The sequence below is a fragment of the Sus scrofa genome, chromosome 2, assembly GCF_054392235.1.
Source record: "Sus scrofa isolate SSC_HxYL_T2T_F1_AM1 chromosome 2, Sscrofa_HxYL_maternal_Yorkshire_Landrace_v2.0, whole genome shotgun sequence".
NCBI classification, from domain to species: domain Eukaryota; kingdom Metazoa; phylum Chordata; class Mammalia; order Artiodactyla; family Suidae; genus Sus; species Sus scrofa.
The window spans coordinates 33,990,083-34,016,049 of record NC_139384.1 but is presented as its reverse complement, the minus strand read 5'-3'; the positions used below and the strand labels follow the sequence as shown (position 1 = coordinate 34,016,049).

The following is a 25,967-nucleotide window of genomic DNA, read 5'->3' as shown; positions in this document are numbered from 1 at the left end:
CAAATGTCTCAGAAGAAACCTCTGAATCAATAGCCACAAGAAGGAAGACAGGGAGGGATGGAGGGAAGGAGGGAAGAATAGAGAAAGAAAAAGGACAAAATTAAACTATCAACCAAAAAAGAGGCCTTAACTGAAATAAATAGATAAATTCTTTTTTTACTAAATTATAAAGTTTGGGGTGGGCTAAATTTTGATGTCACAGAAGCACAGATATCGATGTTGGAAATGTTTTAAAAGACATGGGGTTTAACTTTCCATACAGAACTCTGGCACCTGAGTATGCTTGGTTGAACACATCAGGAATGAATAATTTGTTTTTCCCTTAAGTAATATATTTTATTTCCATTAAATTCAAAATGCTAGATTTTTTCCCCTCTTTTGCACTGAAATATGACAGTTAACTCAGAAAAAATCTCACCAGAGACTTTCATATTTATCTAAATCAGAGTGCTCTGGACATTGGCCTCAATTAGACTGGGCAGCATTTCCTGTGGTGCTTGATGAAAATGCATATTTCTGGTCCATTTACACTGATCTACCTCATCTGCATGCCAGAGTGTGTACCTACATCTGAATTTTTAACTTGCACCCTGGTACCAACATCTGAGAACTTCTGCCTTATGCTCTAAGCTCCTCAAGGAAAAAAAAATCATATTCGACCTTGTATGTCCAACCCTTGGCACAGTGCCTGATCTATATAAGGACTCAGTGACTCAATAATCTTTCAGAAAGAAAGATGAGTGTTTGAAAAAGTAAATGATGAAGAAATGACATATATTGTTCTAAGATTTGAATAATGCCATGTCCTATCAATCACTGCTTCAATTTATAAGTCCACTTTAGCAGGAGCCAAACTCAGCTACTGTTTAAAACTACCAGGCATGAACATATACGAAGATTTATCCATTTGCCCTCATGCTCACTAAGTTCACAGATCTTTCTTCCCAGATTCCGCAACCAGCCCTGCCTGACTATAGCCAGGGAAATTTTTAGATATATGGCCTAACACTCTGGTTCCAGCTCCTGACACAGGATAGGCGGTTAACACAATTGTTGAAAGATTTATTTTTTGAATTTTTTTGTCTTACTTATTGCTTGTTATACCATGAGTACTTGGGCTTCTATTCATATAACTGAGATTTTAGTTAATATTTTGTCCTGAAAACTTTCTGCTGGGGATTGTCAATCTTTTCTCACAACCTTCAGAGAGGATAACTGACTCAAACATATCCAGTCCATTGTTTACTTTGTTTGAACTGCTGCCTGACTTTCTTGTAGCTGCCTTAACAGCACCCAAATGGTGCCTCTTCTTACAGGGCCCACCTCTGTGATCCTCCCATCAGTCTTCCCTAAAGGTAACTGTTGGCTGAACCCATTGTCTACTCCTGTTTTCTGAGAATACTATGTCTTAACTCTGTCCACCACTCATTCCTAAGTCCATTTTCAGATTCGGGCCTTTTGTTGACTGAATTCTTCCACAGACTTATTGAATTCTTCCATAAAATGTAGAATATCATCGCATTCACAACTGACTTTTTATCCATTTCCAGTCCTTGAACTAGAGCTTAATACGCCTTTCAAGTAATGAAAGGCAAGGGAATCATTTCTCTAATTTAATTTGAGATCTGAGAGTTTAAAATAATTATATCTCACTTTTCCTTTCCAATTGTGCTTGGAATTTCAAGCCAGCCAGAAATGGACTTGAAACCAGCTCTGCTATTAACATCCTAAAAGATACTCCTCTGTGTAGCAGTTTCACCTGTAAAATGGGAACAATACTAGTATCACCTGTAAGATGGGAACAATACTAGTGTCTTCCTCATTGTTGTTGGAATTCACTGGGATAATGTGTTATGCATAGTCCCAGGTACATAGTACATGCCTGACAAATGATAGTGCTATAGTATTGCCTGTAAAGCTCTCTCCAAGAGACCACCATCTTATATAAGTCAACAGAGTGTTAGAAAAGTGTGGGCAGTTTTCAGTATCCTCTAAGATAAGAATGCGTCTGGATCATTTCTGCATATAACTCTATTGCCTAAAAATAGAACACCTTCTGCTTTATGTCAGAAGCTATCATTATACCATTAGCAGCTTTGCTGAAAGCCACAATCAGTTCAGCAGAACCACTGTGTCTGCAGCTTGCTCTTTGACCCCCCTAAAGGACCACAGGGGCTGAATTTCATTCCATTTCCTAGTACATCAGACCATATATTCCTCGCAGCTCTCTTTGTCCTTTATATCTCCTACCCTATACACTCACACACACATACTCACACAAATGTTACTCCTATGTAGGAAGAAATCATAAAAAAACAATATAACCATGGCCATGCTTACAAAAACTGATTAATGAATTCATTTATTTCAAGGAAGTGACTAATTATAAGATGCTTACAAACATACTGAAAAACAGCTTATACTGGATGGGAAATATTTTGCTTTCTCCATGTGAGTAGAGAGACAGGTAACAGCCCAGAACACCATGGGTAATTTGCATACTATGGAGTAAATACTAATGTTTATCCCTGATACAAAGTCTAATTCGAAAGGGAGCTGCTTCCATTCCCCCCTCCCCACCTGCAACAGTGAGGATCATGGATTTGACTAAGCAAAGAAAATTTAAGGCTTAATAATGGTAAGGTACAAATAATGATGATAAAAATAACTGCACCTTACATTTATTAAGTGTTCACTATGAATCACCTGCAATATTAAGGGATTAACATGTACTAATATATTTAATTTAGAGAAAGCTTAAGAGGAAAAATAGTATCATCCCACTTTATAAAAGGGGGAAGCTGTAATGCTGAAAGGTTGAGCACCATGTCCAATGTCCCATAGCTAGTGGGTGACAGAGCCAGGATCTCAACACAGATTCTAGTTCCAGAGCCATGGAATAAGCTTCTATAATGTTCAGGAACAGATGTCAACAAACTTTTTTCTGTAAAGGGTCACATAATAAATATTTTAGGGTTAAATGACCATGATGTCTCTGTTGAAACCAGTCACTTACACTAGCATAGGGCAAAAGCAGCAACCACAGACAATACATAAATGAATGAGTGTGGCTGTAAATAAAACTTTATTTAGAGAAATAGGAGCATAGCCAGCCTCTCTGGTCAATACAACTAGCATTTTGAGCTTCGTTCTTCAAAGTGACCAGCAACCTCTCATTAATTTGACACTACATGGGTTTCATTCATAAAGGAAAATTCTATCACCCTCACTCTCTTGCCAGACTTTTCCTTTGACTAAGGCAACGGACGCAATTCTTCCTAAAAGAAGATATAAAGTTTACCCTTGTTCCATATGGAACCAAAAGAATATTAATCCGTGACCAGCAGCCTTTTGGCCAAAGCTGGGCCAGAGTGAATATATTTGTTCCATCACCTGTCTGTTTATGCTTTCACACCTTTTGTGAACAAAGGAAGGGAAAACAGTAGATAAAGGTTCTTTCAAACTAAAATCCTTATATGACCATCCCAATAGGAGGGTAAAACAATTCTGACAAACTCTTTCAACTCATTGTCAGTTACTGCACCAGAACTACTGCATAATTAATTGATCACTATTTATGACAGTTACTACTTCCTTGTAAGTAATCGGTCATTACTAAAGAGAGAAAGAAATTCTATCATTCAGTGAAGGAAGATCAGAACCAGACCACCTAGTTTCAGGTCCTGGCTCTGACACTTGCTGACTATAGGTCTTTGGGCAAATTAACTCACTCTTCTATTTCTCAGTTTACATATCTATAAAACAAGGATAATAAACTCATATAGTTTGATAAGGATTAAGTGAGTTAATGCATGCATATCACATGCTTCAAAAAAACACCTAATACAGAACAAATACTCAAGAAATATCAACTATTTTTATTAAATTACATAGATAAAAGAGTTCTTAATTTTGTCATTTTTTACATTAAGGAACTATTGATTGAACCTAGACAAGTATCTTTCTTGAGTGTTATTATAAATGAGACACAGTCCCAACTTTCAAGGAGCTTAAAGTCTAGCAGTCACTAAAATTTTGAGTTATTTCAAGGAAGTTTTAGGAAATGATGCTCCTGTTACAGTAAAATATCATAAGCATAGTTGCCTTAAATCTGTCTTTTTATATACCACTGGCATCTATCAAAAGCCTTATGTGTGTACTTCCTAAATATAGTGAGGAAAACATAAGCAGAGGAAGGACTAGAATATGATGATTCTTGAGTGAAATATGAAAATAAAAGCTAGCAAGCAAGTATTGGGAAACTGTAATACAAGTGGTATTGGACTATAGCGAAGATTATGATGGCCTGATAGACTCATAATCCTCAATAGGTCAAATTCTGTTGAATTATATTCTCAGGGAGAGTCATAATTTCCAGGTGGAAATGGGATCCAGTGGCATTAAAAAGTTTTTGTTTGTCAGACTCACATACATAGAGAATAGACTTGTGGTTGCCATGGGAGCAATGGGGAGGGATGGATTGGGAGTTTGGGACCAGCAGATACAAAATATTAGATCTAGAATGGATAAACAACAAGGTCCTACTGTATAGCACAGGGAACTATATTCAATATTCTGTGATAAACCATAATGGAAGAGAATATGAAAAAGAATGTATATATACATATAACTGAATCACTTTGCTCTACAGAAGAAATTAACATTGTGAATCAACTCTACTTCAATAAAATAAATTTTAAAAAGTTTTTGTTTGTGATGGTGGTTAAGAATTATGCCACTTATAACCGGTGCAATCTTGAGAAAGAAGTGTAATCTCAATAAGTGGATTTCCTCATCTGTAAAAATTAAAATAACAATGGCTGCCTCAACTGTAGACAATGTCAATGAGACAGTGCATGTAAAATGCCTACCATGGTGCTAGTTCACAGAATAAATTCAACATGTAGTATTTATTATTATCCTGTCTTCCTCAAGTGCTCCAAAAAATCTGTTATCCAGAATCTTTATTACAAAGGAGAATGTTCTACATTATTCAAACCACTAGAAGTATAAAAGGAGGCATATTGGGGTCCCCTGGATACTGTGGAAGCTTTGAACAAATGGTGCTCAGATCTGCTGGGGAGAGTATCACCGACTGAAAGCCCTAGCAGCTGCCCCTATGGACTCACCTCCTGTGGGTGGCTCCTAGTCCACAGCCAAGTATGATGGGAATACTAATGCAGCTCCACCCTCCAAGGCCCAGGATTATTTTAACGTGTGTCTCCAGCTCAAGGATTCACCATTAATCTGGCCAGAATTTTCTTAGAACTGCCTCTAAACTGAGACTCTTCCTGCTTTGTCCTCCTGCCCTGTTCTCTCCTTCTCAAGTATCAGAGCTACAGGGTGGTGTGAGGCTTCCTTCCTTCCTTTGGTTTCCCCTCCTCTTTTCCCACAATAAATGTCTTGCAGTTTAATCCCATCTTGGCAGCTGCATCTTTGAGGGCCCAAACTGGCACAGACACAAGAATTTATTTATATGGATTCGGACCTGTTCGGATTTAACTGCCTTAGGCCTGGCTCTGTTTACCAACCTTGTTCTATTGATTATTCAATATAAACACAATCACTTCAATATATGATATAGATTTTTCAAGCCACTCAATGCTTATATAATTCCTGGCTAGGATATGATTTCCCTTCCTCAGTTCCATGCTTCTACAACTTTTATCAGCAATATCATTTCCCCTCACCCAGGTCCAACATGGTCCACTGTGAGCGTTAGTGTTTCCCCTTCTGCAGACTGTCCTGTGACTGCCAAGCTTCTCTAGGCAGTCCCTCCTGACCTCATGGTGACTTGTGAAAATGGTTTAAGTAAGTTAATAGGATCCACTTGATTTCTTAATGGTAGTCATTAAAAGGGAGACCTAGAGAGATAAATCCTTCATTGCTAGATCTATGAAGAATCTTAGAAATGCCCTTTTCCAATTGTGGCTGTTTCCAGAAGAGGAGTCTAAGGACAAAGATACCAAGTGATTTTCCCAAGGTCATACAGGGAATAAAGAGGAGATGAAAAGGAGTGCCATGTTCCCATAGCACAGACTTCCAGTGACCACAACTGAAAGAAATAGAAAGAAATTTGCAGATGACATACGGGGATAAGGATTCTAAAAGAGGAAAGGAAGCATGCTTTTAAGAGGTTTGCTGTAGAGAAAAAAATAACTGCTAATAAAACTATGATTCAGGATAATGTCCTAGACATTCAAGGGCTTAATAAATCAATTTTAGTAATCAAGGGTTCTTGTTTAGACATCTAGCTAAAGGCTCAAAAATAATGATGACTGTTCTAATGATCACCCCATGCAAATACAGCCACATTGGCCTTCCAGGTGAGAGAATATAATTTAAGTTATTGGAAACTATTTTTTCCTAACAATAAAATTGGATCATGTATCCTCGAAATGTTATTTTTTCCTATAAACAGTAGTAACACAATGCCTTTCTTTTTTGTGAGGCGAGAGGGAGGTTATGTTTAGTCTTTGTTATGTATAGTTCTATACTTCAATATTAACTATACATCAACACCGCAAATTGACAATATGTTTAATTACTTGATGTTACACTGGTGATTTTCATTTGTTAGATAAACAATCTACAAACCCTAACAATCATGTCACATATAGCTCTCCATAAAATTTTTTGAACACACAAAATATTGTCAACTGTATGTACTGGCCCAATATACACAGTGGTCTAGTTATAAATTATGTGGAGGTACTGCACTAGTTGAACATATAATGCACATTATAATACACAAATCAAAATAGTACTTTAAAGAAGAATAAGATAATAAATACTAATGTAAGGTCTAATATTTTTTGTTCTCTCTCTCATAGATCATTTTGAATACCCTAATTTTAGACCACTGGTCTATTTCATAAAGGTAGAAATAAATATTCTATTTTATCAAAATGAAATTCCATTTCATTTGCTTCATTTTAATATTTCTAGGAATGCATACAAACCATTCTTCCTGCTATTCTAGCTCTTGACAGTTTCTATATTACCTATATAATCTGAATCTCCCAACATTTCCTGATATCAAGGTTTACAAACAGCTGGAGAATGGTGAAAAATCAAACTCATAAATATAGTCTACATGGCCTACATAGTGTTTCTGAAATATTTGAAATCTAAAGTACATAGGAGGGGAAGGATGTCTGATCTGTGTGTTCCCATCACTATTTTTTTTTTTTAATCTTATACCTATCCTGCTTCACTCATTAAAAATGGCCACAAATTCTTTGACACTCCCACCAACCAGAAGTGAGTCTCTTTCCTCTGCACTTGAATTGGGGTTACCCTGTGATTTGCTCTGATTGATAAAATGCAGTGGAAAAATGATGCTGAATAAATATGATGCATGTAGCTTCTATTTGCATACATTTTCTGTTAGATTTCATGTCACTCTGTAGGAAGCCTAGACCATATGGAGAAGCCATGTGTAGGAGAACCAGTGCACTCCAGTTGAAACCCCAGCTATATCCTAGCTGGCAGCCATCACTATCTGTGAACTACCTTAGTAAGCAATGTTACATTTTGACTAATTCAAGCCTCTGGACTACCACTGCTGCAGATGAAACCATATGGAGCAGTGAAACTACCCTACTGAGACCAGTCTACCTACAGAATTTTGAGTAAGAATAAATAATTATTATCATTCTAAGCCACCAAGTTTTGGTGGATTCATTCCACAGCACAAGATAACCAAAGCATATATAATCTTCAAATGGCATGTGAATTTGTAATACCTTCTTGATATAAATTTTTCATTCCAGTGGGATTGGTCTACTAACCAGTTTTTAATCTGACTTCACATGTACATTCTTCACACCCTTACTCATGATACAGATTTTGACTCTATGCACCCATGCAGATTCTATCCATCTTTCAAGGCACAGTGGGTTATACATTCTTGCTCCCATGCCCTAATTAAGTAATTATGGATAAATTGCTTCATTTATCTTCCCCTTCCCTTGTTTATAGAATATGTATAGTAATAATAACTATCCTTCAGGGTTATTAGAAAGAGTAAAAGTCATATTGCATACAAAGGGGTTAATACAATGTCTGGCTCACCATGATAAGTATTTAGTGAGGGCTGTTTATTATTGAAACATGCTTCAAGTATTTAAACAGAATTTATCTTCATTCATTCTACTGTTGTCTACCTGGGCAGTTCCTCATTTCCAGAACTCTGTTCCCAAAGATGAGAATGGATTCCTTTCTATCACTTCAGACGTCAGATCTAATAGATCATCTTTAGAGCAGCTGTCAAAGAACTAAGGTTTATCCTTCAAAGTGGAAATATTTTGGTTAGGTTAAGCTCAGTAAACAGAAAAAAAAGTCAATGGATATTTGTTGAATTAATGAATTAGTGAACAAACCAGAAGACACAGCTGATGTTCACCCCAAAATAGAAAAGAAATCAATCATTTCAGGTTCCAGATGCTCTATAATATGTTACTAACACCTTATATTTCACTCACAAACTGGGCTGTATAACCAAATCAGTTCTTTGGAATGTACCCTATATTATGCCATCTTATGAAATGTATAATCCATAAGTAAAATAAAGGAGTTGAATTTCATTGAGTCCTCTAAGAAATATTCTCAGAATCCATGAGAGCCTCAGGGTTATTTCATGATGTTGTTTTATAGCCTAAGAGCAAGCCTAGAAGATGCTAGTATTTAATGCAATGTCTAACTTTCGGACCTCACTCATCTCAACCTCCCTTTGAGTAAGAGTTCTAGATACGCCAATGCCCTGGAAAACGAAGAACAGCAGAGGAGGTGACTCCAGAGGGGAGAGGCTAACACATAGCCAATAACTGCCTCACAGTTGTTGTGAGTGCCAAGAGGCCTTCACAATACAGTGTTCTACTGCTCAAAGATAGTAATCCACTCCTGAATATCATATGTGGCCCTGGGAAAAAAAAATCCAAACAAAACAAAGCAATTCCTGGAAAGTCTTCTCATTATTTTATGTAGGAATAAAATATGTATGTTATGCCTCAACCCAAAACTCTCAACATATTTCCTTTTTTTTTTTTTTTTGTCTTTTTGCCATTTCTTGGGCCACTCCTGCAGCATATGGAGATTCTCAGGCTAGGGGTCGAATCAGAGCTGTAGCCGCTGGCCTACACCAAAGCCATGCAGGATCCAAGCCGCGTATGCAACCTACACCACAGCTCACGGCAACGCCGGATCCTTAACCCACTGAGCAAGGCCAGGGATCACACCCGTAACCTCATGGTTCCTAGTCGGATTAGTTAACCACTGAGCCACGACGGGAACTTCTCAACATATTTCTATGATTAAAACACACACACACACACACACACATACACACACAAATGTCTTTAGAGAATTAACAAACTATCATGTCAGGATACAAGATACTTGGAATACAGGTTGTTAATTATAAAATGATTAACACAGTAATTTTTTTAAAATTATGTTTACTGCAGTAACACTTCAGTTCTATTGCAATCATTTTCTCATTTGCTTTGCTTATGTCCCTACAATTTTTATGAGCACTGCCTTGTGTTTGGGGGGTCATACTGTCCAATTAATTCTTGGCAAACACTTAGCAACAATAGGAAAGACATTTAGGACAAATGCCCAGTGGCAGAGACTGTCTCACCTTGAGTGTGACACAGTGATGCCTTTCTTAGCACCAGACACATCTAACCTACATGTCCTTTTTGTCAACATCCATCATACTTTATACTTTTCAAAATATTTATCATGACTTTGACATTCTACTAGCTGTTTCTGGAGTACAACCCAAAGCTTTTTTCTAAATATCACTTTGTTTGAAATTTTATATTTAACTCTGGGGACAGATGATGAAAACATAGGCTGAAAATGTTGCAGTTGAGAGTTCTGTAAGCTCCATGAAGTTTGGATATTAAAAACTAAGGAGCATTATTCCATTAGGAAATATTAACTAAGGAAACACTCTATAGAGCATACTTATATAATATTGCTTAGAGCTATAAGGAGATAATGTCTACACTGAAAATATATGAATTAATATATATATATTTTGCTTCCCAGAATCAATTCACCCTTCTTTTTAAACTTTTTAATTAATTTTTTTTTTTAACTTTTTAGGGCTGCACCCTCAGCATATGGAAGTTCCCAGGCTAGGGGTCGAATCAGAGCTGCAGCTGCTGGCTTACGCCACAGTCACAGCAACACGAGATCTGAGCTGCATCTGTAACCTACACCACATCTCATGGCAAAGCTGGAGTCCTGACCCACTGAGAGAGGCCAGGGATAGAAGCAGCATCCTCATGGATGGCAGTCAGATTCATTTCCGCTGTGCCACAATGGAACTCCCCACCCCTCTTTAATTATAGCAATCGTATTTCATTTTGGGAAACCACTCCTCACTCACTGTTCGTCTGTGTGATTTGGCTGGGTTTGACCATAACTTTTGGCCTCTGACCAGGCAAATCATAACACATCAAATCTCTGGACATGATTAATATTCATAGATAGAGGTATAAATGCATGATCCATGTCAGTACAATGATATTCAATTCCAGGTTTGCTTGCTGGTTTGTTTACAAGTGAAGGAGATACTGGACTTTTAAAAAGCCCCCTTTTTACTGGATTGCTAAACTGTGGGTAAAAAATCAGAGATACTACCAGGAGAGAGACTGTTTAGTAATGAAGTTAACAGAGAAATGTAAAACTAAGATGAGGAATCACCTAAGTCTAGCTGTCTCTAGTGTCAGTCACCTCTGAAGTTTTAGCCCATGTTATTATTCATTGATTGATTAATTTTGCACAAGCCACCCTGACTTAGTATATTAGGCAGGATATGTAAGCACGACTATGGTAACAAGTAAGTACAGTAGCCCAACAGAAGAAAGATTTATTTCTCATTCACACAAACTTTGATTTGGAATAGGCACTTCTCAAAGGAAATTCTTCTCCATGCAATGACTTGAGCATCCAGGCTGATCCAATGTGTAGCTTGCACAATTAGCCCAAAGGGAAGTGCTTCTTAAGTACTTTGGCCTAGATGTTAACACTTCTCATGTCTGCTCATGCTTCATTGGTTAAAACTAGTCCTACAGCTTTTGTAAAGACATATGGGCAAACCAAATATGATAAGCAATATTTGTTCCCGAAAAATTATATTCGAATATTGTAACCAAGTCTCCCAACTTATATTTTCTTTCCCATAGTTCCCTACTGGAAAGAGAATTGACAAAGAAAGGTATTAGGGTGAAATGCAAAGAAGGTGAAACTGAGTCTCTTTAGAGAGAGTAGGCCCTGTACAAAATACTGGATAAATGCCTAATATGACTCATTTGATAGATACACACTAGCGCCATTCATCTTGTCATTTTCCAGAAATGATATTATTTGCTCAAACAACATAGCATTATGTACCTCACCCCGACATCCAGTAATCACCCTTTTTTAGTTCTGCATCCTGGCATCAATCACACTTTGTAGTTGAGAAATGACAGTGGCAACTTGGGCTCAGGTGTGAGGTAACAGGGCTTAGAGCTTATATTCATCTTGATCAGCTCTTCCATCAACTTTGTTACCACTCTCAGCAGCACCACAAGTTCCTCAGCCATCTAGCCAAGGCATTATGCAGTTTAACCTTTTCAGTTCCATTCATTCAGCAGATCTTAGCAATATTTACCTTCCATTCTGTGAGAGAGAATTCAAACACAGGCCCTCAACATCTAGCTCCTGGTTCAGTTCAACACCCTTCTTTTTAGAGATCTCTTGATATTTGTCTTACTTCTCACTGGCCCATCTGGTTCTCCTTTACCAGGCCAAGTGTATACAAATACCCACAAATAAATTTGTTCATATTATTTTGTTGATTTCCCAGAGGGTCTCTATTTTCTACCAAATACATATAAACTCCAGTTTCTCAATTTGTTAATATGGCTTCACCCTTTCTACCAAAGCTAATGGTGCGTTGTTCCAACATTTATCTGTTATTCTAGACAAAACCATCTAGAACCATTCCATATACATGTGGAATATTCTCAGTGGGGCCATAAGGCCTGATGGGTCTTCAGAATAAAGATTGTTTAGAAGAAAAAAATCTGTAATTATGGATCATAAGTCCAAGGAAATACTCCTAACAGCAGACTTGGACTCCAAGTTAGATAATCAGCAATCTAAATGTTCATCAGTATGGTAAACTTACCTGTTGTATTTAAAGGAGTTTATACCATATATAAAGATACTATAGGAAAAAAAAAAAAAAAAAGGAAGTTCCCATTGTGGCTCAGTGGTAGCGAACCCAACTAGTATTCATGAGCATATGGGTTCAATACTTGGCTTCACTCAATGGCTTAAGGATCTGGCTTTTCCGTGAATTGTGGTGTAGGTCACAGACGTGGCTCGCATCCAGCATTGCCATGTCTGTGGCATAGGCCAGAAGCAGTAGGTCCGATTTAACCCCAGCCTGGGAATTTCCATATGCCACACATATAGCCTTAAAAAAAAATACTATAGGAAAAATCTCCAAGGTAACGAATCACTTTTAGAAAAAGAAACCCTCAAGATCCCATATTGAATAATTAGACCAAACCTCTTTGAAAGGCTACACTTTTTGGTAAGTGAATTATGTCTTAATAAGGCTGCTTTTAAAATAATTACATCTTGATTTGGATACAATCCTCAATGCTAGATGTACAAACTATAGTAATATTTCTTAAGCTTTAGTGTAGTTTTTCTCCAACTTTTCCCTTAGGTTTATTGAGACATAAATGACATACAGCACTGTAAATTTTAAGCTGTATAATGATTTATGTATATCACAAAATGATTACCACAATAAGTTTAATCTATCATTTCATACAGATAACAAAAAAGATAAATATTTTTTTATTTCTCTAAATGTTGTAAACTGTAAAAGCTTGTTTACTTGCAAAGTCCATGGTCCTATATTCAGAGATTATGATTTCTAAGTCTACATCAGGGTACTGAAATGTGCATTTGTATAAATCAATCTAGGAGATTCTGCATGTATCCTACAGCCTATATTTTAAAATAATAACAACACTGGTCTACATATCAATCAATCCTAAGAAGAAGCTGACCATAGCTGGAGGAATTATCAAAGTGCCAGTCAAACATATTGTTCAAGGAAAAAGTCAAGATTTTATGAACTGGAATATAATTAGAAAAACAAGAAAGACACATTTCACTCAGACTGTCCAAATATGGCAGACGGAGTGGTTAGGGGAAAGTTGCAGTTCATTAATCACAAAGGTACTCCCAAGCTGACCTGAGGAATTCAAATGAACAGGCTTCATAATGAGCTTAATAAAGCAAGACTAGCTTAGGGCCCCTTATTCATAGGATGATAAGATGATAATATACTGGCCAGGTTGGACCAAATCACTCAGCAAATGGGATAGGTAGCTGCAGGTCAAAGATATCAGGGCTTGCACTTGGAAAAGGCTGGAAATATGAATGAATGACTAACAATACAAATACCCATACGAGTGGCTATCTCTTTAGACCAGGAGACTTTACATGTTCAAATACCATCTTCTGGCTGGGGAGAGTGCCCAGAGTGACAGAAGAATTAGAGAAAGGATATGTCTACAAGGTTGATTTTGGACAAACTGCTGACCAGCATAATTTCAAAGGCAGGTTTGAGAGCAAACAGTTCCAAGGGGGTATAAGGGATGCTTAGAACTTACTAAGAAAGAAAAAAAAAACGCACTTTTTTTCTAGGAATGATACCTGAGGAGTAGTCTCAGAAACTAGGAAGCACAGAAATATGGGTTTAGTCAAAGGGAAGAAAAGTTTTGTCATGCCCAAGCTGTATCTTCGGAGGCCATAATCTAAGCCATGATTTTAATCAAAGTTATCTTAAAAGTCACTATTCAGTATATGACATAAGATCTCATGTCTTCTAGCCATTTTTGTTTATTTTTATTAGGCATTACGATAAGAATAATCTACTTAATCTATTCTGCATAATTTATCCCTAACTAATTTTTTTTTCCTTTACTAATCCCTCAGGTATTCATTTAGTAAACATTTATTAAACTCTTTATTGGTTAAAATGGAAAGGAAAAGTTTCTTATTCTCAAAGGGCTTGGTGTCCAATATATCTTAACCTTTTACAGCTTAACCTTTTGGTCAGTGACTAAACCATATCTCTCATTTGTGTCTTTAACATTCATCACAATCAGACTCATTTTGTCTTTGAATATATTTTCGTTTATTATCAAATACTTTTATTAAACACTGGCTGTTTCATGAAAATATTCCAGGTATAATGAATTAGATTATGCTTCAGGATGACCACGGTTTATAATCTATAAAACTGGAGATGCCAATATCCATAATTAGCTTGAATCTTTTCACTGCAATGAAAAATTAGTTCAGTTTTTAAAAGTTATCTAATACTTCAGTTTTTTATATCAAACAAACTGACTGGAGTGGTTCCCAGAGAGAAGGAGTTTGTATAGGTACCAGACAGGCGTTTAGAGATCCAGTCTGAAGGAATATCTAAATGTCACCATGTCTACAGGAAAATAAGATTCAATTAAGTGGGGAAAAGGTTAAAATTGGAGGGAAAGTAGCAGTGAATTAGTTGTTTGACATGAGTATTCTAAACAAAACAGCTGGGAGATGGAATCTCTAACTTTTCAATCAACTTCAGAAAAACAAGGTGCTAAACTGGCTGCCTCTACTCATTACGAACACCAATAGAAACTTAGGATTGCATAAGTTATTTATTCACCTCCCTAGGATTTGTTACCATCAACCAATTTAAGCATGTTGCATAGCCATCTGGGCAATGTCAGGCATGGAGTAAAGAGTGAAGTTTGTGACATAATGACAGGCATGTTGTTTTTTAAAATCAGTGTTGTTCTCTCTCAATCTTATATTCATCACTACAGCTGAACCTGGGTTTTCCTAGCAAAGAAAGAAAAGATTTAACTTCCTACATTTCCGATGAGGCTTAGAGACGGAGACACATTTGAAATGTCTTTGGTAGGTCATTTGGGTACAGCACTGCAGGCTCTAATTCTCAAGATCATTAAATCTACTAGATTAAAAAGACCCAGAGTCTCAAATAAGAGAATTATTTAGTCAAATTTCTACTTAAAAATTCTTAAGATGATGATCTACTACATAAAAATAATTTATGAAATGAGACGAATTAAAAAAATAAAATAAAACAGTGTCTTTTAAAACCATTATCCAGACTCAGTGGATTTCCTTGGTTAATATGAGAGGAATAATTAAAATGAGGTCCCATAGCTATGTTCTATTGAAGGTACTAAGAATAAATCCATCTCAAAATTGTGAATAAATATTGCATATTATCAATAATTGCAATAATACTATGGATAAATGCCATACCTTAGCTAAACCAAATCTAAGTTCACGCTAAAACCCTAGCTAAAGGATTACTACGGGGCAGAGTGAAAGGAGTCTTTGGGTGGTTTCTCATGACCAGAACTTGTAAATTCTTAGTCCAAATGCCCTCTCTGGTTCTAATGTACTAAAAACCAAAAAGCTACAGGGACAGAATACTAACTCAGGTAGTTAGTGTAGGAACATGGGCACCCATACATCCTTTGATATGGATATTAACATTTGTGGCTTAAGGGTTCCAAGGAGTAACACCTCCACAGGCCTTGTTTTATTATAGGAAATGCGCATTCCCCACAGATTTTGTTTACTATAGGAAATGCAAATCTCTAGCCCACTCCTCAACTGACAGGAATGAGAGGAGTGGTAACTTAATCTAAGGAAAGAAAATGACGAAGAAACCGTAAAACTTTGGGGACATTTCCAACCCTAACCCCCCTATTGGACAAGGACTGATAAAGACAATAGAGCAAGGCCAATAGGAAAAAACCACATTTTTCTGGACCCCATGTTGGTGCCCCTCCCCATCCTAAAGAGATAAAAGTCCCTATTGAACAATAAAGAAGGGGGCTCTTCTCCCCCTCTCACAGCAGCCCTGGGAGCTATTTGCTTTCCTTTAATAAAGACTTTGCTTGCTTGTTGCCTGTGTGTTTGTGGAGATCATTCTTTGACTGCCTTGAATAAGAACTCAGATTCTGGTATCACTACCATGAGCCACCAGTAGAACAAAAGTGTTGCAGAGATCAAACCTACCAGTAGGTTTGCAACTTCACTGCCTTGTTTTTTGCTACTCCAGTTTCTTAAGTGAATAGATGCATTTCAGGAAAAAGGACTATACAAAGGCAGGGGTGGAGGGAATAAAGTGAGAGACTTATGTCAGTCCAAGAAGCAAATGCCACGGCAGAATTAGAAGTATGAGATATCTAGTGGGGAAAGGCCAGTGAAAATAAAGGGGAGAAGAAACAGGAGTAGGCAAGGACTGCCTTTATACTGGTTTAGTTCTGACTTCTGTTAAAGGAGAGAGGGAAAGAAAGAATGCAGCAGGAAGAGCTTTGTGTGGCACTTTAGCTCTGAGAAAGTCTCAGGCAAGTCAAAGAGGAGCTCAGACGGGAGAAAATTGCCCATTAAAGGAGTTCTGCATTGAACATAAATGGCTGGAGTCTAGTACCCCTGCTGTACTCAGTCACTGGATGGAGGGATCACAGTCTCGGTGTGGACAATGCAGATTAGTCTAATAACATACCAGGAGGCTATTGGCTATTCCACTCCTCATGGGAGCTTCTCTCTTCACATATCTGAGCAGCTTAACTCTGCTATTGCCATAGTCCACCCCTCACTCTGTACAGATCAGCTTCTCCACACAGTTGCAAAGCAGTTCCTACATATTTCCTTTGATCCTCCCTTCAAAAGGGAACAGAGAAGACAGTGGGATGAGCCATGTCCTCCACTGTTGCAAGTGGTCATCACCGGTAGATGGTTTCTGTCCTTTGTTACCCATTCTAAATTCTTTTTCCTTCACTTATACCTCTCAGATCTTGATAGCTTAGCTGGTGCTACCTAAATTTTCATTGCTAAGGGGTCTAAGTCCCTAGTAATCATACACATTTCAAGTGAGGATAATTTCATGTGACAATTCACAGTCATAATTGTATAAGGGAATATGAAGAGGAACCAAGTAGATCCCATGAGTTCTATATATGTTCTTCTCTACTCCAAGGTATAAAAGCAACCCTTTTCCTGCTGATCAGGATCAACTGCCCTGATCAAGATGGTAACTTTTCTCATCTGCTGGCTCCTATTTACAAGGAGTCCAAAGTTCTCAGGCAGCAGCCATAGATTATAGTTGCATGAGATCTGCTCTGGCTCCTGGCCAGAAAGTTTTCTTTTGAGGATCAGGATCTCTTGCCCTACATATTATAGAATTTCAAGGATGAGAAGTATAAAGACCTCAGTAGTTTAAGAATCTGATGACCAAAAAATCAATATATAAAAATAGAGATCTAAGGATACATTAAACTACAGTATCCTACCAGAGCACACTCCCTCCTTGTGCTAGCCTATTTCCATTATACAATGGAGGTCTCAGAGATGGACCTGAAGTAGCAATTTTATATATCAAGATAATAAGCTGGCAAAAACCAACTTTATGTAGCCTTTTCTGAAGCCATTCCATACAGATATTATGAAATAAACAGTGTAATATATTTTTGAAGGCTCTATTTTCAAGGGCTTCCTATGACACTCATGACCATTTCTCCACTATTAATGCTCTAAAGGAATGACATACACATGGGAACAGGATATGTTCTTTGTTCCATTATTATTTGATACCCACATCCTCATTTTCCCAGAGGAAATTTTACACTTTCCCAATTTGCTGGTAAGCATCCTCTGCCTTAAACTTGATAAAGGGCTTCTATTCTCAGGGCACCTATACACTCTTCTTCCCCCAAGGATTTACCTCTCTTCATGGCTTCTGGATTTTTAATTCCTTCTGAGGGTCCCCCTCCTGGTGTTGATTTACAAAAGATAGACTTCTCTGTTCTTAGCCTCAATTAGTAAGTAATAGGAAAATGTTTAACATCTCAAGTCTAAGGTATTTTATTATTCATAATCTATACATGCAAAATATTTTCAGTGCCTCCTCCATGACTAGAGTTGGAAAAGCAGTAGAAAGAATAGGAAACTTGAACTTGAAATGAAATTATCAGGGTTTGAGCTTTGCTTCAACAAGTCAAATCAGCATGAAATTGAGAGTTGCCTGGTCTTTCTGATGTACTTATTTACTTGTAAATACATGGAGATAATACAGGCTAACCAGAAGAATATTTTCTGAAAACAAAATGCAATAAAAGATGTGAAAGTCAATGGTAAACTTAGAAATTGACTACACATGAAATGATGTCATAATTAATAATATTATATACAGTCTAAAGAAATGTATCACCATTAATCAAATCTTCATTTAGTCAAAACAAAACAGTGAGAAGAAAGTTGATGGAGGTGGAATCCTTTAAACTCAACAAAGGACTCCATATTCAGCTTATTCTAAGCTCAACCAGCTTCATTTTTCTTACTTACTGTATGATCTTGGCCAACAATTTACAGTTTAGCCATGTTTTTTCATATATCAGGATTCGTAACTCTTGCCTCACCATTTCTGAAGGTAATTGTGAAACCTCATAAAATAAAAGCAAATTACAAGTTTTACGTTTTTCACCTTATTGTTTTAGTGTTTTTAGAAATCTATCTTGGCTTGATTGTCTACTTAATTTTTTTTTTTTTTGCTATTTTAGGGCTGCACCTGTGGCATATGGAGGTTCCCAGGCTGGGGCTAAATCAGAGCTGTAGCCAGTGGCCTATACCACAGCCACAGCAATGCCAGATTTGAGCCACATCTGTGACCTACACCACAACTCATGGCAACGCCGGATCCTTAACCCATTGAGCGGGGTCAGGAATTGAACCTGCATCCTCATGGATCCTCATCTGGTTCAATAACTGCTGAGCCATGAAGGGAACTCCTAAAATTCTTAAGGATAGTATCCAATGTCAATATGTACTTGAAATTTGGCATTGGGAATAAACACATTTGATTTCAGGTCTCTCTTTGTCCCTGTGTACAATGTCAATTGTATGTTCTAGGTCAGAGGTGGCTACAAGAGGAACTCATACATGATTTGGGAGATAAAACTGAAGTCAAGCCAATACTTCCTAAAAGCTGTTGTAGGCACACCTGGTAAAGACCAACATGGTAAGGACAGATGAAACCCAGCAAATTCAGTCTTGTCCATGTTCTCTGCGGCTCCACATCCACCTGGTGCCTGACTACAGACTCTGCTGACCATAGCAATGCCACAAAGGGTAGCTTCACCTCCATAGAGGCAAAATGTCTTCCAAGGCACCAACTTCCATAGATTCCTTAAAAGTTTCCCCTTTGCTATCCACATTGGCTCTAACCAGTTCACTCACACTACTGTATCAGGCAGACTGGTTTGTGACTCTAACGCTAACCCTTTTCAAACCTCTACTTTCTCATCTCCTCCATTTGTGTAAGTTCTCACTTTTACAGTAAACCTCTAGTTTCCATAAAACTTATAAAACTGATAATGGTTTTGTTTGCTGACTGGTGCAAAGACACTGTAAATCTCATTCCTGCTTCAAACCTCTGACAGATTTGATAACTAGCCAAAGTAAAAATGTTCAAAAGTATAAAAAATGTAGTGTCATTTGTTTAAAACCAAAAGGAACTTACTTTTCTTTCGCTATATGGGTTTTATTGTTGATAACACCTAGTAGCCAAATATCAATGCCTTTGAGTGCTCTGAAAACTTAAAGACTCATGAATAACAAAGGACGTTAGACCAACTTCCTCTATGTCTTTTTGAGGTAGGCGAGGAAACTAATTTCCAGAGATGTCAAGTTATTTGCCCAACATCCCACAGAGTCAGTGACTTGCCCTTCTGTTAAATGCAGATTTCTTAAGCATTCCCTTAACTGGTCACAAAGAATGCAAACCGTCTTACTCAATGGGTCCCTTTAATTCAAAACATCTGTGTCTATGTTTTAAAGGGCTTCCTTTTCTCATCTATGATCGCATTCCTTACTCTTTGCTCCATTTTCCTTTTGTTTCCCCAGCTACCAGCTTCTGTGCCACACAATGTGAACGGGGTTGCTCTTGCCTTACCTAAATATACACTAAGATTTCTTCTCCTCTCCTCATTTTGGCCTTAACTAATAAAATAATGTCCTAGCCATATAGGACACTTGGTGCACCTCGTATAAAATGTGCTGTTGGTAATATCCATTCTGTGTTATCTTTGCTTACAGGTTGTTATTTCAAAGATAATGAAACAGGAGAGAGTTGGCGCAGATTGGATTTTTCCTGAATCAGACTATCAAATGAATGGAGCATAGCAATCTATTCAGGCAGAGGAAACACGCTCCATTACAGCAAGATGTCACTGCATGTTGATGAGTACCCATAGGAATACAATCATTAGAAATGAACGTTTCAGAGGCCTGAAATACCTGCAGGCAGCCTTTTCATAGGTCAGCACCGGAAACTTTTAGAAATGATGCGTTGCTTCCCCCAAATTCATTGGTAATACACAGGCCTTCTCCAAAATTAAATCTTATCTGGCTTGAGAAAGAAGATATGTTTCTCAAAACACTACCCATCTTTTTTTCCATTGCTCAGAATATTCTCAGGAGAGTTTCTATGTATTATAATTAGATATTGGCGAATCCATTTATTTTAACAGGTTTGCAAACTACAAATTTAGTTTGACATTATTGATTGATTGATTGATTTTAGGGCTGCACCCATGGTATATGGAAGTTCTCAGGCTAGGAGTCAAATCAGAGCTGTAGCTGTGGGCCTACATGGCAGCTCATGGCTACACTGGAACCTTAACCCACTGAGCGAGGTCAGGGATCAAACCAGTGTCCTCATGGATACTAGTCAGGCTTATTACTGCTGAGCCAAAATAGGAACTCCTAGTTTGACATTATTTATTCTGAGAACTTTTCCTAACTACCTACCGTGTGCCTGTATGCCAGACTTGATGGAAAGCATTGGGGTTATGGAAAGAAAATCCATTTGACTCTAAATTTTGTGAGAGCAGAAATCTTGTATTTCTTCTTCGCTGATAATATGCTTACTTTATGCCTTGCATTACCTTACACAGGACAAGTCCTCAATAAACAAATGATTTTTTTGAATTAATCAATTGATTGAATGAACGAATGAAAAGTCTCTAGTTTCAAACCGTTCACAGTCTGGTGAAGATAATTACACTATTTGTAATAAATGTGATAATAGTGACAGAGTTGAGGGAGCTAGTAGGAGGAAAAGTCGAACTGATATTCTGATTCAGGAGTCCCATTACAGAAAGTGAGATGGGTACCTTTTTGGACCCAACTACCTACAGTGAAATTCACCTACAGTGAAACAGTGATGGTGAAGGCCATGCCAGATCTCAGTCTAGAAGGGCAAGTAGGAGGAAAGAATGTTCAAATGTAAAAGGACCCCAGACGTGTTGAATAAAATGCTACTTTTAGCATTTGCCATTACTCATGGAGACTCCAAAAAGTCAGAAGAAGGAGTTGAGATTCCTGAGAAGTGAGTGACTTTGCTAAAAACCAGAGGACTTTACAGAACGACAAAGAGGCCTCGTAGTCTGACTAACTGGCCATGGTGGAATATATTTACACTTCTTCCAAACAGAATAAAAACAAAAACTGGCAAAAAGCCAGCTAAAAACACAAAATAAACACCACTTCATTTCAGTACCTATATCCCTATTGGCTTGTAAATGAATAAGGGTCTGAACATACGAGGAATTGGTAAAGCAGCAGAAGAGACAGAGGGCAAATCAGCAAGTTCATACTAATGGGCTGCTGTAGCAAATTGTATATTTACAATAAGGTCTAAAACCACAGAATCTGCTGATAAATTATAAACATTTTAAATTCAGTTAGAAAGTCAAGAATATCTAGAGTAGTAGGGGAAATATGAAGCTTAAATCTAAAATTAAACCCATGAGTATAAACAGTTCAACCAAGAGCCAGGTGTTGGATGCAAAATCAACGAAAATTTTAGCGACTTCAGTGTTATTTTAGCTAGCAGAAATCATTTCAGGAGGCTGGGAGGCACAGCTTGCCATATCCAAGAGATTGAGCTTACATACCAAACTTAGAATAGAGCCTTTCCTGGTTATGCTGTTGGTATTTTAAGAAACATGACAGCCCCATCTGCCATCCATATGAGAAGTCACTCTTTCCAAGATGTCACTGAATTTATGCCTATAACCCCAAACTAACAGGAAAAGGAAATATCATTCTCCCCCATCTCCTTCCAAGAAAGGTTTAATGTGCAATATTCTAGCACTCTTTCCAAGAAGACAACCAAAGATTTTTTTTTCTACAAATATATATCAAAGGATGTCAATATCTAAAAAGCATAAGAGGTTAAAAAAAAAGGTAGCAATACTCACAATGATCATTTTTACTTCCTTGCCAAACCTTCACTAATCACTTGACATGCATTATCTCTTTTAAATTTAATCTTCATGATTACTCTGGAATTTTTCTTGCAGCTATAATCATTTAGTAAATGAAAAAAAAAAATCCTTAGAGAAGTTAAGATATTGGTTCAATTCGTCCACGACAATAACAAAGGTACAGAACCAGGATTCAAGATCACATTTTTCTGATGACAAATGTCATAATCTTAACTATTCTGACATAGTGTTTCTATAATTATATTACTGCTTTGATTATAGTCTTTTGACAGTCTCTATCATCTGTATCAAGGTTCCTCATTCTGCTATAAGTTGGCTGTGGACAGAATTCTGTGTGCCTATAAACCTGGAGGAGAAAAAAATATCTTCATTTGTATAAACCCTTTCACTTTGGCATATCTTTCATTTATGAATATAGGCAAAACACTACAGCAGCTCTGATTTGTCACTAATAGAAACCACAGATGTTTTCATATCATTTTATAATTGCAAAATAACTGAAAATATTATTTATTGCCATCACCATTTTTGTAATTATGTTAGTTGGTAGACCAGCTACTAAAACCTGTCATTTAATGCACTAATAAAGAAGCAATATAGACTGTGATATTATAATTTTAAGACTATTTTGGTTCAATCTAATGCCTTCTTTTGAAATGCTAATACTGTTATTCTATATCACTTACAAATATAATTCTGAGAAGGAGTCTACAGGCTTCACTATACTACCAAAGAGTTCCATGGTACACAAAATTTATGAAATCCTGCTCCATAGAATATAATCCATACACTCTTTTTTTTTCTTTTGTGTGTGTGTGTCTTTTTGCCTTTTCTGGGGCCACTCCCCCAGCATATGGAGGTTCCCAGGCTAGGGGTCTAATAGGAGCTGTAGCTCCTGGTCCGAGCTAAGCCTTTCAGAATTTTTTGTGATGATTTTTGAGCTAGAATTGAGGACTGAGTCAGCTTCTCCCTGAGAACATAATTTTTAAGTTGTTAGGCTCTGTAGTCTTTGGTGGTTGTGTTTTACCATTTGGCCAAAGGAGACTAATTGTGTTAGGGGAGAATAAAGCTAAATAAATGTATCCATAAATGCAAACAATTAAGTAGGATTTAGTCACATCTACATCTTACTATCTTCCCCCAGACTCAATATAAAATTCTTCTAAAGTAATTACCTTCATGCTTTCTATCTCCTTCCAAAACCACCCTGTTTATCATTAAACTGCACACCCAGGTTAATCTTCTTAAACAATGACTACATTCACATCACGTAACTTAAAAAACTTCCATGACTCCCCTTTGTCAACAAACCAAAGTTTAGATTCCTTCAGTGGATTCACATTCAAGATGTTCTATGTCATCAACCCATCTTGCCTTTCCAACTTGGTTTCAATTTCTTCCTTTCCATCATCCTGTATTTTGGCTAAACTAGATCAGTCATTATTTTCTGTTTCTGGCTCTGTACTTTCCTCTCTCTGTGCTTTTAATTAAACTCTTCTGTGTACCTGGGATGCCTCTTTAATCATCATATATCTAAATCATACTTACTTGTCAAGGTCTAGCACAAATGCAACCATCCTCACCCAGTCCTAATTTCTGATTCTTCCCAGTGGAAATAATAATTATTCTCTGAGCTTTATTTATAATTCACCTACACCATCCACTGGCCATTTACCTATTCTATCTAATTATATAGTTCTTTCTTTCTTTCTTTCTTTCTTTCTTTCTTTCTTTCTTTCTTTCTTTCTTTCTTTTTTTGTCTTTTTGCCATTTCTTGGGCCGCTCCAGCAGCATATGGAGGTTCCCAGGCTAGGGGTCGAATGGGAGCTGTAGGTGCCAGCCTACACCAGAGCCACAGCAACGCGGGATCCGAGCCGTGTCTGCAACCTACACCACATCTCACGGCAATGCCGGATCCTTAACCCACTGAGCAAGGGCAGGGATGGAACCTGCAACCTCCTGGTTCCTAGTCGGATTTGTTAACCACTACGCCACGACGGGAACTCCTATGTAGTTATTTCATATATAACTTTTCTCCCATAATGTTAGTAATGTGATAGCAATTGAGCATTTATCCTATGCCAAGCAATACTGCCAAGCAATCCGGATAAACACTTTAATTGGATTGTTTTATCTAACTCTCACAACAACTCTCTGAACTAGAAACTAATATTATATCATTTTACAGATGAAGAAACAGAGGTAATAGCAATTAGAATATCTTACAAAACGGTAGAAAGTACTAGCCTTCAAATCTAGGCAGACTGAATCTAGAACACACGCTGGGCCATGTTCTAATATTCTGCCTTCTCTCATAGACTGGAAGCTTACTGAAAACAGATCTGAATTTAGCATAACTTAAGAGCCTACACAATGCCCAATATTGTGCTAAGAGTATAATCTGTGCTCAATAAAGATTTAGGTAAATCATCTTTAGATATTTACCTAAGGATCACAGTGTTCAATACACAATGAAACTTAGAAAGAGACAGTCTCTCCTTCTAAAAACATTTTACTCCTTTTTAGTAGCATTATCAGCTGTGAATTTTATTTTGTACTTACTAAGCTAAAAAATGTATGTAATATGATGGATGCATTTTTTCCTTCTGTTATTAGTGCTTTTGTTGCCACAGTGAGTTAGGAAGGAGTGACTGGGCACTCACTGCACATCAGAGAAGACTGAATTTTAGCGGGTTGAACAATGTGGTGAAGATTATGGTCCAATTGAATTCAAAGCCAGAACTGAAACCAGTGGCTTTGGCATTTTCAGCCTGGGGCTCAAACCAACAGGGATCACAGCTCTCACCTTATCTCAAGAATCACATCTACTTATTTAACAAAGACTAGAAATGAAATCCATTCATTGCTGGCCTGTGACATATTTAGTAGCATTCAGAAACTCAATTTCTATGATCATCTTTATTCATTTATTTAAAACAGAAGTTGTAATGGGGAAAAAAAATTGAAGATGATTTATGTGCTTAACTAGCACCAGAAAATTCAAGATGTTATGCAACTTCAACTTTTAAATAGCATTTTCTTCCACCTCAGAATCACAAGCTTAGGAGAAATAATCAACCTTTGTTTTGAAGTTCCTGGCTTTTGTCATTTCATGGCGAATTTTAAAATGCTTGAAGATAACATCTTTGATTCATTTTGGCTGGAAAGATGAAGCCAGTCTAATAACAAATGCTGGTGTTCCAACTTCAAAAGATATATACTGCTAAGTCATTCCCTATTTATCATCTACTGTCTGAGTAATAAAAAAATGTTGCATAGACTATATGGACAGAAGGGGAAAAATTAAATTTAACAGCTTTCTGCAACAGACATGCCTTTCTCTAGAGACAACTCCAATTATCTTAACTGTAATAAGAAGTTAATTGTTGGTAGCCTTCCCTCTGCCAGCTTTCTCCAAGTTCAGTCCCCAAACAAGCAGATTGCCTTCAAAGTAAATAGAGATTCATTGCAGGAATGGGGAAATGTGAGCGCTCAAGCTAGAAGCAAAATGACCCAAGTGCTTCATATTCCATTTGTTCTCTGACTTTCGTTGTG

General features: G+C 37.2%; 1 protein-coding gene across 18 annotated transcripts in view; it reads right to left on the bottom strand.

Annotated features, from left to right (window-relative positions):
• Positions 1-25,967, bottom strand: part of LOC146405318 (uncharacterized) — an 887,521-nt gene that overhangs the window by 322,254 nt on the left and 539,300 nt on the right. The window lies entirely within an intron of this gene.